The sequence below is a fragment of the Epinephelus lanceolatus genome, chromosome 21, assembly GCF_041903045.1.
Source record: "Epinephelus lanceolatus isolate andai-2023 chromosome 21, ASM4190304v1, whole genome shotgun sequence".
Lineage (NCBI taxonomy): Eukaryota > Metazoa > Chordata > Actinopteri > Perciformes > Serranidae > Epinephelus > Epinephelus lanceolatus.
This window is the reverse complement of record NC_135754.1, coordinates 3474861-3489514: the sequence shown is the minus strand read 5'-3', so window position 1 is coordinate 3489514 and position 14654 is coordinate 3474861. Positions and strand designations below refer to the sequence as shown.

General features: G+C 41.5%; 1 protein-coding gene and 1 pseudogene across 10 annotated transcripts in view; one reads left to right on the top strand and one right to left on the bottom strand.

Annotated features, from left to right (window-relative positions):
• The window catches only part of rbfox3a (RNA binding fox-1 homolog 3a), a 1467330-nt gene that overhangs the window by 66575 nt on the left and 1386101 nt on the right, over nucleotides 1-14654 (top strand). The gene's annotated exons all lie outside the window — the stretch shown is intronic.
• LOC144459462 (uncharacterized) lies at nucleotides 9160-10118 on the bottom strand (annotated as a pseudogene).

The window sequence follows — 14654 nt, the reverse complement described above, 5'->3', positions numbered from 1 at the left end:
TTTCTGTGAAACCCCCACTGGTTTCTCTCTACACCTTGTTAAGATACATTAACACTTTTGAAGATCTCTCTCTCTTCTACAGTCTCACTTGCCTTTTGGTTCCAAGGATGTCTGCAATGTTGGAACTTTTTACTGCAGTTTGTGGGAATGTTTCCAGAATGGACTCATAACAAAGTATCTGATACCCAAGAGGTTGACGTCTCCTTGGCAGTACATCACAGCCATTGTTACAGCTATTATTTTTAAACCTGTGTCTTTCTGACGGTTAGTCTGCCAGCCAGTGGGCTGTCTAGAGATGACATGACAGCAGTGTTATTGTATCCGATCTGCCTAATCGCAGCTTAATCTTTTCCAAGGTAATGCCTGGTGTTGTGTTCTTCGGGGGATGACAAAGCCTTGGCGTGGTTTTAATCTTGGTAACTGAGGCACCGCGAGTTGAGCAAATGAACCTAATCTCCAGTTAGATGAAAGGAGGGATCCCCAGCTAACACCGAGATGATGTTGTTTATTGTTTTGCTGCACTTATCGGCTTAACATGTAAAGATTTCACAAGGAACAGCTCAGTGGTTTTAAACAGATAACGACGGCTTAGTGCCAAAGCTGTGTTTTCCTTACACTCTCTTACCTCCCTTTGGTGTCATCGGGAGAAAGGATCAAAAATATAGCGTGAAAGTGCAGAGTAAGGCCACCAGATGTCAGCTCTGTTAGATAAACTGGCTCCAGTTCATACTCATTTTGTCCATGTGTTATGTAAAGACAACTACAGCCTGTTGACATAGACGTTTCAGCTAATGTATGCATTAATTAGCCTTATTAGCATCCTTATTAGAATGGTGCTTATGTAAAATATATTGAGTGATCATAGCTCGACAATGGGCAGCTTCAGGGAGAAATATGACTGTGCAAGTTCCTCATACCCGGTCTCCACACATCCTCTGGAAGTGGGTGAGACAGAGGGAGAACTGCTGTAAATTGATAAGAGACTTTGTCCTCAGCATTACTTTGCTACTTTGCCATTTTTAAACTTGTTTAGCAGATCCCACTGTGTGGCCCAGGGGTGGAACACCAGGAGACAGAGGCCCTGTCACTGTTTTGACTTCTTCTTCTTCACAGTGTAAACTAAACTGGGTGCTAGTGCTGATTAATTGTGTGCTTGTTGTTGCAAATGTGTAATGCTTTGTGATGGAATTGATACTTTTTTTTTACACTGAGAAATGCTTTGAAGCTCTGTGATGGGAAAGCTTACAGCCCATCTTTCTGAATATAAATATGGCACATGTGCATTTCAGCTAAGCCTCCTTTAGGAAAGCTATGCTTTAGCAAAGCATTAGCTCCAAATAATGAGCACATAATAAATGTACACAGTTGTCTTTGAAATATTACCACTTCTTTTAGACTTGTCAAAATTATTTCAGCATATCCACCCACTCAACCCTACAACCTGAAGTTATCCTGTCTCTTGATGCCAAAAAGGCGTTTGAGAGGGTTGAGTGGGTCTATTTATTTGCAGTTCTTGAGAGAGTTGGAATGGGTGCAACTTTCTGCAACTGGGTTAAGGTTCTGTATTCAGCACCTATGGCCTCTGTCCGAACTAACGGTGCTATCTCGGACTATTTTAGGCTTCATAGAGGTACTACGCAAGGCTGTTGTTTGTCCCCGTTTTTATTTGACAATAGAGCTGCTAGCAATAGCCATCAGGTATCACTAGGGGCGAAACAAGCCATAAGACATTGCTATATGTGGACGATTTGCTTATATACATGTCTGACCCAGTAGAGGGTGTACCCCACTTTCTGGAGTTACTGCAGGGAAGATCTCAAGTTATAAAATTAATTTATCTAAAACCCTACTTTTTCCAGTAAATGATTTGGCTAAAGAAATTACATATGACCATCTGCCCTTTAATGAGAAATTCAACTATTTGGGAGTTATGATAGCAAGCACAGTTAAGGCTCTTTTTAAATATAACTATAAAACAATACTGGAGCGCACCAAAAAGGACTTGGACAGATGGTTGAAACTAGTGTTGCTTTTGTCAACGAAAAGTATGACTAAATATCGTTGTCAACGAACCTTTATCACGTGACGAAAACGAGATGAGATGCAACGTAAATGGTGGTCATGTGATGATAACTATAATTAAATATATAATGCAATATTGTTGATGAATAAAAACAAGACAAAAAAAATACAAAATAAAAACTCTGCTAAAATGTCTCTTCATTTTTGTTGACCAAAACGAAACGAGACGAAATAACATTATAATGTTTTGTCATGTTATTATCATTTTGCAGTATTTCTGTTTCCTCGGCTGTGTGTTGCACTGCACAGACGCAAGCAACGTCACTTCCTCAGTCCTCACTCGCAGTGTTATTTGGAAAATGCAGCTGCGGTGGGCTAACAACTTCAGAAACATAGTTAAGTCTGACAAAGAAAGGGACCGATGGCCGGGCAGGCGGGGATTGTCTTTGGGAGAAATAGAAGACGCAACCTTTGGACACACTTTTAAGTTTCATTACATTGAAGTGGAAAAGAAAACGGAATGTGTTGTGGAAACAGACAGGGAGAAATGCGGCCACAAAATCACAGGAAAAAACACCACGAATCTTAAGAGACATCTCAAGGCATTCCACAATGACATTGAGGTAAGTTAAGACATTAATATAACGTTACTTTCTATTTTAGAGAGCTCATGCTAACTCATGAGGCTGTGGTTAATGTGTCACATTTTAACATTAGCTTTAACGTTAGACGCTAGCCACTGGAGCTGAAAATGACTCGTGTGTGTGTGTGTGTGTGAGAGAGAGAGAGAGAGAGAGAGTGAGAGTGTAAAGTAGGGGGTACACGTGTTTGAGATCATAAACGGTTATGAAAACTCTAAACGTTTAGAGATTTTTGTACACAAACTCACCCCTGCTGTAAAGTGGGTTTCTCCAAAATCTGCTAAATATAGTGTGTGGGAACTGTTATATTCTTGTGTATCCACAAGAACACACATAAATATATATTTAGCTCTAACTGGGAGCTAATTTAGTTAATAAATAAACTTCCTCTGTCTCGTGCTAGCAACAATTACAGTCGCGTGAATCCACCAATTCTAAACAGAGGTTCTTAGTTCCTACCTGACTGACTGACTCCATATAAGTGTACTAAAGCATCCCTTGGTGGCCAAACACTGTCGCTAGTTTTGTCATTCACATAGCCATCACACTGAACTGAATTTGGTATCAACAACATGACTTTGAATACCTTATTCTAGACCCACATACATTTAAACAAAACGTCAAAAGGTGTTTGCATTAACATGCCTCCCGAAACTACTGCTTAGTTTATGACTACTTCTGTTTTGATTATGTAGACTTTTTTTCTTTTACGGACAGTCAAGTCACTCACTCGGAGGTTGATTTATTAAGGTAAAAATCATAGCAAGGATTTATGCTACTTAATATTTGGAACAGTTAGATTTTCCAGAGGCTGCATCTGTCCTGAAATTGTATCTATTCCTGTGCTAGATTCCAGAAAGAGCATCAGTGAAGCAAGTCTTGCCCAAGAAGATGGACAAGCCAACTAGTGCTCAGGATTTCTTTGCCACAAGGAGGTACAACGACAATTCCCCAGAGCAACATACCAAAGAGGCGGGGATAGCGCAGTGGATAGGCCGCCGATAGGACTCCCAGCACGAATTGTCGAAGATGAGGAGTTCATTGCCATGATGGCAAAAATGGACAAAAAGTTCAAAGTGTCAAAAAGACAAAAAATTTTAAACTTGATTGACACAAAATGTACAAAGAAGAGAAAGAAAAGATCAAACAAAAGCTGGCCTCAGCACGCAGAATAACTACAGGGTTGGATATTTAGACTAAAAAGGGGCTTACAGCATCCCCCAGGAAGGATGCTTACAGCATCCTTCCTGGGGGTCAGTGCCTGTTACTTCAACTCTGAGGACAACACGGCTGAACACAAACTCCTGAACCTGAAGGAGATGGTTCAGCCTCGCAACGCAGAGTCGATTAGTACACTCGTGGAGGAGTCAATGGAAGAATGGGGGATCCCCAGAGAGAAGGTCCTCACAACGATTACTGACAATGGCAGCAATATGGTGGCTTCGTTCCACACACATGCAGAAGTTGCCACAACTTCTGAAGAGGACTCAGAGGCGGAGCATGCCGCCGCCAATGATGACGATGAGCATCCGGAAGGGGAGGATGACAGGTCAGTCTGTGTATCAAACTATGCTATTAACTCATTCAACATTTATGTAACTGGTCAAATTTATTTATTTTTTTTCTGAATAAAAAAAAATCCCATAGAAAGTTAAAAGGTTAAAAATTATGCTATTAATTCATTCAGCATCTGGTCATGATTTAATTTCATATACATAAAAAAATAAAGAAGTTCATAGAAAGTTAATAGGTTAAACATTTCAATTTAAATAACTATTTGGTTCAATAATGTAAGGGTTAAAATGGTTAAATATGTACTTTTTTTAAATATATATTTCCATGTAGATACGACTACGGAGCCATAGAGAGGACCCCATGCGTGGTTCACACCCTACAGCTTGTGGTGAATATGGTCCAGAAGGAACCCCCAATCCAAAGGCTGTTGGAGAAAGTGAGGTACTTGGTGAACAAGTTTAGGAAGTCATCTGTTGCCACAGAGCGGCTGCTGCAGAAGTGTACTCTGGTTCTGGTCAAAGACTGTCCCACCAGGTGGTCAAGCTGCTTTGCTATGATTTCACGCTGTCTTGAAGTCAAGGAGCACCTCATAGCTGTGGCTAAGTCCATGGGCTGGGACATCCTGCAGCCCAGTGAGTGGCAGAAGATTGGGATGCTGAGAGACCTTCTTCTGCCATTTGCGGAGCACACTAAGTCAATTGAAAGTGACACTCAATCACTTTCCCTTGTTGTGCCAGCACTCCTGGATCTCAAAAACCATCTGTCGGAGTTCTCGCTTGCACATGGGAGAACCTATAAAGATGCAGCTACTCTGGCTCAGAAGATGCTGTTCAGCATGGACAGGCGTTTTAGTGTGTTTCTTGATATAACAGCTGTCAACTTCTCACCACTTCCTGCAGCAGCATGCTTTGTGGACCCTTGTGTAGCTCAAACCCTTCTGGAAAATGATGACAACGAAGTACAGAATCTTGTCAGAAAGGCAGAGAACTATATTGCTCATCTTGTGCCACAAAGAGTGCAAGTATGAGAAGAGCAGTTGACCAATGATGAGCAAGTCGAAAATGAGGTTACAGAGGCTCCAGAGTCAACCCCCGCAAAACGGCGTAGATTTAAGTTCTTCAGTGCCAATCGTACATCAAGGCCCAAGACAGCCAAGACAACAAACATTAAGCAGGAGATTTTAAAATATAAAGAAGGGCTGTCCGCTTCCCACCAGGCTAGTGCTGGGGTTGAGGAATCCGGCATTGAGTATTGGTTAACTCAGTGTTGTTCCACTGTGTTTCCAACACTGAAACCTCTGGCCTTGGACCTCCTGGCGATGCCAGCCTCTCATGCATTTACAGAGAGGGTCTTCAGTGTAACTGGTTACCTCTCTTGTGGCCGCAGGAATAGGGCTAGGACCATTTTGGAAAGAAGCGCTTTCCTCAAAATAAACAGGCCTAAATAGTGGTTAATGGCTGGCCTGAACAGACATACAACAAGCATGCATGTACTGTATACACACACACACACACACACACACACACACACGTCTACACACACACTGAGCATTTTGATAAGCAACCTTTCCCATATCTATGCAAAGAAAAACTATGCTGATCCTAAATTGTTGATTCTGACTTGGTTGTGAAGATTTTATTTTTTGATTCCTGAACAAATATATAAAGTTCAGGCCAGCACACAGTGTTAACAGCTGAAAGCTGAAGGGGTAGACTTTTAACAGTTTGACAAATGTGAGTTTTATGGCAATCAAACAGAGATACTCTATCTGTGCTGGGTACCAGTGAAAAGAAAATGTCAAAAATATAGCCATAGAGTATTGTGTACTGGACAGTTGTTTTTTTTTGTATGTGTGACAACCAGTCTTACAATAACACATCCAGGGGGTTATGAAGGTAGCTGTTGAGACTGCTGGTTATTTGGTTCAGTAGTTGGCATTGGCATCCAGTACAGTTTATTCTTTCCTGTTGTTATTCTTTTAATAGTTTTTATGATGCTTTTTATGTTATTGTAGCTCGAGCATTCAAGCACCTTGTTTCTATTTATGTTAAAGTTGAATGTATTCAATTTTTTCTGGCATTGTCGTGATGCTATTTTATTTATTTTATTTAAATTTATGTGTGTGTACTTCTAACATGTGGTTGGTAAAATAAACATGTTGTAATTCAAATCAGAGCATCTTCCATGTCTGGAATGAATGTATTTTTGAGTCTATAAGGTAACACTAATATAATAATAAGATAACCGTGTTTGAATTGTGAAATGGGTTTGACTAAAAGAAAATTTTGGTTTTGTCTATACTATACTAGGTACTTATACTATATTGACCTGGTATAATATAATTGCATTACTAAAAAGAGACTAAAATGCAATTTTCATTGACTAAAACTAGACTAAAATGTCATCAGTTTTCGTCGACTAAAATGAGACGAAAATACTCATCAATTATTCTGACTAAAATAAGACTAAAATGCTCAGACTTTTAGTCGACTGAAACTTGACTAGACAAAAAAGAGTATGAATGTAACTAAAACTAATAAAAACTAAAATGACAGTTTGACGCAAAGACTAGACTAAAACTAAAATTAAAACAGGCCGCCAAAAACAACACTAGTTGAAACTGCCCATTTCTCTAGCAGGACGGATAAACTCAATTAAATTGACAATATTGCCTAAATTTTTATATTTGTTTCAAATGATTTTCCTACCAAAGTCATTCTTTGCTCAAATTGATCGTCTTATTACTTCATTTATATGGAACAAATCAACAGTACGTATGAAGAAATCAAACTTGGAGACAGCTAAACCAGAAAGTGGTTTGGGTCTGCCCAATTTCTTATTTTATTATTGGTCAGCTAATTGCCAAACTCACCTACTGGATCACTGCGTTTGCAGACAAGGAAGGCCCACTTTGGACAAATATGGAATGACAGTCCACTCTCCCTGTTTCCCCAGTTTCATTTCTGACTGCCCCACTTCCACTGAATATTAAAACCCAGATTTCAAATTCAAATTTGGTAGTACAAAATTCTGTTAAAATATGGACCCAATATAGAAAACATTTCGGTCTCAATAAAATAAATAGATTTTCTCCAATTATGTTTAACCACTTATTCACACCGTCATGACTAGACCTGGCATTTTCAGTCTGGCACAGAGGTGGCTTAATTTTTTTTGATGACTTGTTTGAAGATGAAAAATTTCCATCATTCACTTCTCTGTGCCAGGATAACAATTTGCCTCAGTCTCATCAATTTAGATAGTCTGCAGTTTTGCCGCTAAGTATTTTTCAGACTACCCCAATCCTGCCCCTAAAGACCTAGCATATTCAGCTCTCAATGTCAACCCCTATAATAGAGGAACAGTCTCCAAAATATATAATATGATTCAGAACAATACCAATTATACATGGAATAAGACCAAAACCGCGTGGAAAACTGATATTGAAGAAACTATCCCAGAAGAAGTCTGGGATGAAATCATTTCATATATACACACCTCTTCTTTCTATATACGACATGGGCTTATTCAATTTAAAATAGTACACCGCTTACATTATTCCAATGATAAATTAGCCAAGATATATCCTAATGTTGACCCACAATGCCATAGATGTCAGTTTTCTCCTGTTTCCCTAGGTCACGTTTTGGTCTTGTCAATCTCTTACAAATTTTTGGTCATCTGTTTTCAAATCACTCTCAGCAATAGGGGGTAAAACAGTGACTCCTAACCCGCTAACTGCAATTTTTGGAATAGTCAGGGACGGGATTGGACTTTCCCATCTTCAGAAACATGCAATTGCATTTACATCATTGCTTGCTTCTTATACTTACTTACTTACATCTTATACTGCTCAATTGGAAAGGAAAGAGTCCTCCTACCTATACTCACTGGATCTGGGAGGTGATGCTGTTACTGAATTTGGAGAAAACTAGGTACTCTGTATGTGGAACAGAGGAGAAATATAACAAAGCCTGGTCATCATTTATTAATCATGTTGAAAATCTGACCCTAACATAAATTACTCTGGTATTCTCATAGCTGTTAGGTGGAGCACGGATTAAGTAAAACATATGTGACTCTGACAATGATCGTGATTCTCTTGAGTTGGTTGTAAATGCTGACAATATCTGGTCTAGCAGTGTGAGTTGGTTGTTGTAGTTGTTTTTTTTTTTTTTTTTCAAGTGTATTTATTTTATTTTATTTTATTTATTTATTTTGTTTCCATTTCTGTGTTGTTTTGCTTTTTGTTTCTTAATGTGTTGGTTTAAAATAATGGCTGATACATATTCTGTCACCACCGCTAAAACTTGATTGTCAACTCTGTTGTTGGTCACCTGGACGGGGGGAGAGAGGTATGGGGTTTACACATACATCTTGATTGTTCAAAACTCAGATTACTGAATTTTTATATTGAAAAACTTATAAATAAAGTTGTTAAAAAAAATTATTTCAGCACTAAACCCCGATTCATTCATGACACAAAATTTTAATATAAAGTCTACACAAATGTCCCAGATTGTCAAAATGACATAAAAAATGTATGTTCACTTGACACGAAATTCAAACCTTGTGACCCTGACATAAGTCATGTTAACTCAACAATTTGAGTTTTGAGTTGATTTGATTAAAATTTATAAAGCTGATTATGCCTAATTAGTTGAAGGCTACACTATAGTTGTGTACTTAACATATTATGACATATTGGGGCTAAATGGATGGAGTTTCCCAGCATGCCATGAGACAATGTGTTTAAGGCCATAAGCCGAAGAAAACTGTGCTTAAATGTATTCGAAATCACTCACAATACCATTACGCAGTGATTAATGTTTATGGTAATAATAATAATAAAAATAATAATAATAATAATAATAATAATAATAAGAATAATGATGATGACTTTATTACGGACACAGAGGAAATATATATAATCACCCTCTCACCCTCTCAGGGTGGTATCTGTGTCATCCTCAAGCTTGGCTCCTCTACCAGAGGCCTGGGAGGTTGAGGGTTCTGCGCAGTATCTTAGCTGTTCCTAGGACTGCACACTTCTGGACTGAGGCTTCAGATGTTGTTCCTGGAATCTGCCGGAGCCACTCTCCCAGTTTGGGGGTCACTGCCCCGAGTGCTGCTACTACTATGGGGACCACGTCAGCTTTGACCTTCCACATCTGTTCCAGCTGTTCTTTTAACCCTTGATACTTCTACACCTTTTCGTGTTCCTTCTTTGTGATGTTGCTGTCAGCTGGTATCGCCACATCGACCACCACTGCCCTCTGCCCCTGATGTTTGTCAACCACCACTATGTCCGGTTGGTTAGCCAGCAGCTGTTTGTCAGTCTGGAAGCTGTTATCCCACAGGATCTTAGCCCTGTTGTTCTCAACCACCTTTGGTGGTGTGTCCCATCAAGATTTGGGTACTTTGAGTCCATACTGGGTACAGATGTTTCCGTACACTATCCCAGACACTTGATTGTGCCTCTCCATGTACACTGATCCTGCCTGCATTTTACACCCTACCACTATGTGCTGGGCCGTCTCTGGGGCATCTTTGCACAGCCTGCACCTTGGGTCTGATCTGCTGTGGTAGACCCTGCCCTCTATGGCCCTTGTGCTTGGGGCCTGTTCTTGTGCTGCTGTCTGTCAGCCCAATATTCTCCAGCCACTGGTAGGTCTTCGTGATATTAGCCACTTCCGCTATCTGACGGTGGTATGCACCATGTAGGGGCTTGTCCCTCCATGTTGTTTGCTCTTCCACCTCTTTGCCCTCTGGTTTCTGTTGTCTGAGGCATTCAATTAGCAGCTCGTCCTTTGGGTCCATCTTCTTGATGTACTCCTGGATTTTGGATGTTTCATCCTGAATAGTGGCTCTAATGCTCAATAGTCCTCTGCCTCCCTCTTTCCGCTTAGTGTATAGCCTTAGGGTGCTGGAACCCCCCATGAATGGTGAGGAGCTCTCTTGTCTTGATATCTGTGCCTTCTGTCTCCTTCTTTGGCCAGCATATGATCCCAGCTGGGTATCTCATGACTGGCAGTGCATACATGTTAATGGCTCGGACTAGTGCTGCACGATTTGATAAAAATGTTCGATTGCGATTTGAATGGACAATATCGCGATTTGCAATTGCGATTACAATATAATACATAAATGGTATCATTAGTCTTCTTGCTTGATTCAGTGTTTCCCCTACATTATATTAGGGGGGCACTGACCTGATCTGACATAGATATTGTTATGGACAGTGTAAATAACCATCAACAGACAGAGCACAGTCAAACACAATGCTCACACAACAGCGCAGCCTGGCACTGTACACACAGCGGAACGAGCCTGTGTTGCATTCAGGCGTTGTCACGTAAATGACAAATACCAGCACACCATAGCACAACACAGCAGCATGTCAAGTGGGCCAAAACCGAGCAAAATTGCTCAGTTTTTCATTTGTTACTATATAGTTTATTACGGAGTCCGTGATTTCCCCGTGACACTTACAAATGTTTGTGTAATTGTGCTTTGTTGTTTTATGAGGCTCTGGCGGCTTTCAATTGTCTTTTTGTCTTTAACGTTACACGGCTCAGCTTTCTCTCACATGCATGCTTCGTACTTTTCTCTGAGCTGTCTCAAGTGCTGACATAGATTGGTCGTGTTGCCGCGGGACGTGGCGACTTAAACTTTTAAACTTGTACACAGCATGTCTTTCTGTTCAGCGTCACCGTACCTGAATCCAAAGTATTGCCATATAATAGACGTTGCGTTTTTTCCGCCACCAACTCAGGCTGTTCTTGGTTGTGGTCATGCTCTTCTTCAGCGTCTGTGTTGGTCACTGCTGCACGCCCGGTGGTCATCTGACCATACGTGCTGCACACACCAGGATAGCTTGTGGGCGTGATGTCAACAAACTCCACACACTACAGGAGAGGTAGTCACGTTCACAGGCACACACGTTAACATTTATTTACATTAAATCGCAAATTGCAGCCTTTTATGCGGTTATGTAATTGCACAGCCTGACATTGCGATTGCGATTGCGATTAGATTAATTGAGCACTAGCTCGGACCTTGTTCTGACCATTCGGCTGACTTCTCAGGACTTGCCTTACTCTCTGGAGGTATTTGGTTGTGGTCGACTTCCTTGTGGCCTCCTCATGATTTCCATTAGCTTATGGGATCCCAAGGTACTTGTAGCTGTCCTGGATATCTCCTATGTTGCCCTCTTGTAGGTCAGCAACCTCAGTTCTGGTCATCTTGTCTCTCTTTGATACCATCTGGCCACACTTGTCTAATCCGAATGACATCCCTACGTCCTTGCTGTAGATCCTGGTGGTGTGGATCAGTGAATCAGTTTCTCGCTCGCTCTTGGCATACAGCTTGATGTCATCCATGTAGAGCAGGTGGCTGATTGTTACTCCACTTCGGAATTGGTATCCATAGCCATTCTTCTTGACGATCTGATTTAGGGGATTCAGGCCTATGCAGAACAGCAGTGGTGACCACATTTGATATTGACTTGGGCAATTGGCTTTCCCATTCCCATGGAGTTCTTTTATGAAGGCCGCTACTGTCTTGTTGATCTTTTATAATTCCAGACATCCCAGTATCAGTGTGTGTGGCACTGAGTCCTAGGCTTTCTTGTAGTCAATCCAATCCAGGCAGTACACAGATTGGTCTTCCTGCTCTTGCAGTCTCTCTCTCTCTCTCTGTCTCTCTCTATATATATATATATATATGTGTGAACTAAGCAGAAAAAGTAAGGAAATTTGTGTTTGGTAGATTATTTCTTTGTTGTAGCAATGCTACTTGGCAATAAATCTTATATCCATTGGAAAGCCTGTTTATTTCCCTTTTAAATGGTGCCACATTTGTAAGGAACATGCATTTGTGGGATGAGCAGTAGAGCTGAGTATGTAGGTTGCGCTCATGAAAAATTTGCCAAATCTTCTCTGCCAAAGCCAAACAGCTTTTTTTGCTGTTGCTACTGACTCTTGTTTTGAGCTTCTGGTACCCCCAGGTGCTGACAATCAGGAGCAAGGGCCCTGCTCCAAGAATCGGCATGCCACGTTTGACTGATCTGGATCGGGGCCGTACAATAGGGCAACTTCAAGCTGGTGTTCCACAAAACCAAGTTGTGGCTTTAGGCCTGTTTCCACTGCAGGAACTTCAGGGCCGGGGCCGTTGGTGCGTGTCTCCACTGCAGGAACCACCCCCGAAGGACAGAGTTACGGAACTTTTACAGGGGCTTTTACAGAACGGCCCCGAAAAACTGGGTGGGGCTTGGGGTTTATTTGGTGCTGATTGGATATACTCAAGATGGGATGTGACGTCAACAGAAAGCGACAAAATAGCTGGCTTTTTTAAAACTCAGCAGACGAGGAGTCGCATTTTTAAAAGGAGTCGTAAGAAGAAAAGCAAGATTACATCACATGCCGAGCGAGAGGACATTCCTGTAAAGTTCCTGCCCCCCAAATAGTACCAGGAACTTCTTCAGTGGGAACGGGCCTATTATTTGGAGTGAGCCCTACTGCCATGTGCAAACTGAAGGCCAAGTTCCACATAACGGGGAATGTCAGAGACAGGCCACGAAGTGGGCGTCCCAAGAAGACGGCACCTCAATAAGACCGTTTCCTCATCCTGTCAGCACTTAGAAACCGTAGGCAGTCTTCTGCAGATTTGCAGTCAAGGTTTGCAGGATGATATGGCCAATGGCTCTCTGCCCAGACAATCCGGAACAGACTGGTCTCATAGGGTTGCCAGGAGGCCTGCCATGACTGCCCTTCACCGTCAGGCCCATTTGTGCTGGTGTCGGCAACATGTGCACTGGAACCTTAACATGTAGAGGAATGTGATGTTCAGTGATGAGTCCAGATTCTGCCTATGTCAGTTGGATCATAGGGTCAAAGTGTGGAGAAGACACGGAGAACGCTTTTCTGATTGCTGCACCGATAGAGTAACATCTTTTGGTGAAGGCAGTGTGATGGAGTGGGGCGGCATCTCCCTCACTGGAAAAAATTAGGCTTGTCATCACTGGAGGCAATCTCAATGCAGAGAGATACTGAGATGAAATTCAGCAACCAGTTGCAATCCCATATCTCCACAGCCTGGGACTGAACTCTATCCTCCAAGATGACAACGCTCGCCACCACAGAGTGGGGTTTATCAGAAACTACCTCCAGAATTTGGGAGTGGAGCAGATGAAATGGCCTGCCAGCAGTCCTGACCTCAACCCCATTGAACACTCGTCACGCCAGAGTGACCAACACAACCACGTTGGCTGACTTGCGACAAATGGTGGTTGAAGAATGAGGATATATATATATATATATACACTGCCTGGCCAAAAAAAAAGTCGCCACCTGGATTTAACTAAGCAAAAAGGTACGAGCCTCCTATTGGATAATTACTGCATGGGCGATTATCTTTCAGCTGGCAACAAGTTATTTAACCCCAACTGGTGCAATGAGTTGCTTCTCATTTCCTAAACAACCATGTCGAAAGACACATCCCGTGGTCGTTAGTCTGTTTGAGAAGGGTCAAATCATTGGCATGTATCAAGCAGAGAAAACATCTAAGGAGATTGCAGAAACTACTAAAATTGGGTTAAGAACTGTCCAACACATTATTAAAAACTGGAAGGATAGTGGGGACCCATCGTCTTCGAGGAAGAAATGTGGCCGGAAAAAAATCCTCAATGATCGTGATCGGCGATCACTTAAACGTTTGGTGAGATCAAATCGAAGAAAAACAACAGTAGAACTCAGGGCTATGTTTAATAGTGAAAGTAAGAGCATTTCCACACGCACAATGCGAAGGGAAGAAGTAAGAAGAGAGGCAGATGAAGTGATGCACCCATCATGCCTAGTGCCTACTGTACAAGCCTGTGGGGGCAGTGTTATGATCTGGGGTTGCTGCAGTTGGTCAGGTCTAGGTTCAGCAACAGTATGTGCTCAAAGAATGAGGTCAGCTGACTACCTGAATATACTGAATGACCAGGTTATTCCATCAATGGATTTTTTCTTCCCTGATGGCACGGGCATATTCCAAGATGACAATGCCAGGATTCATCGGGCTCAAATTGTAAAAGACTGGTTCAGGGAGCATGAGACATCATTTTCACACATGGATTGGCCACCACAGAGTCCAGACCTTAACCCCATTGAGAATCTTTGGGATGTGCTGGAGAAGGCTTTGCGCAGCGGTCAGACCATCATCAGTGCAAGATCTTGGTGAAAAATTAATGCAACACTGGATGGAAATAAATCTTGTGACATTGCAGAAGCTTATCGAAACAATGCCACAGCGAATGCGTGCCGTAATCAAAGCTAAAGGCGGTCCAACGAAATATTAGAGTGTATGACCTTTTTTTTTGGTGGTGACTTTTTTTTGGTCAGGCAGTGTATGTATATATATATATATACATATATATATATATATACATATGTGTATATATATACACATATAATATGAAGTTTGAATATATGG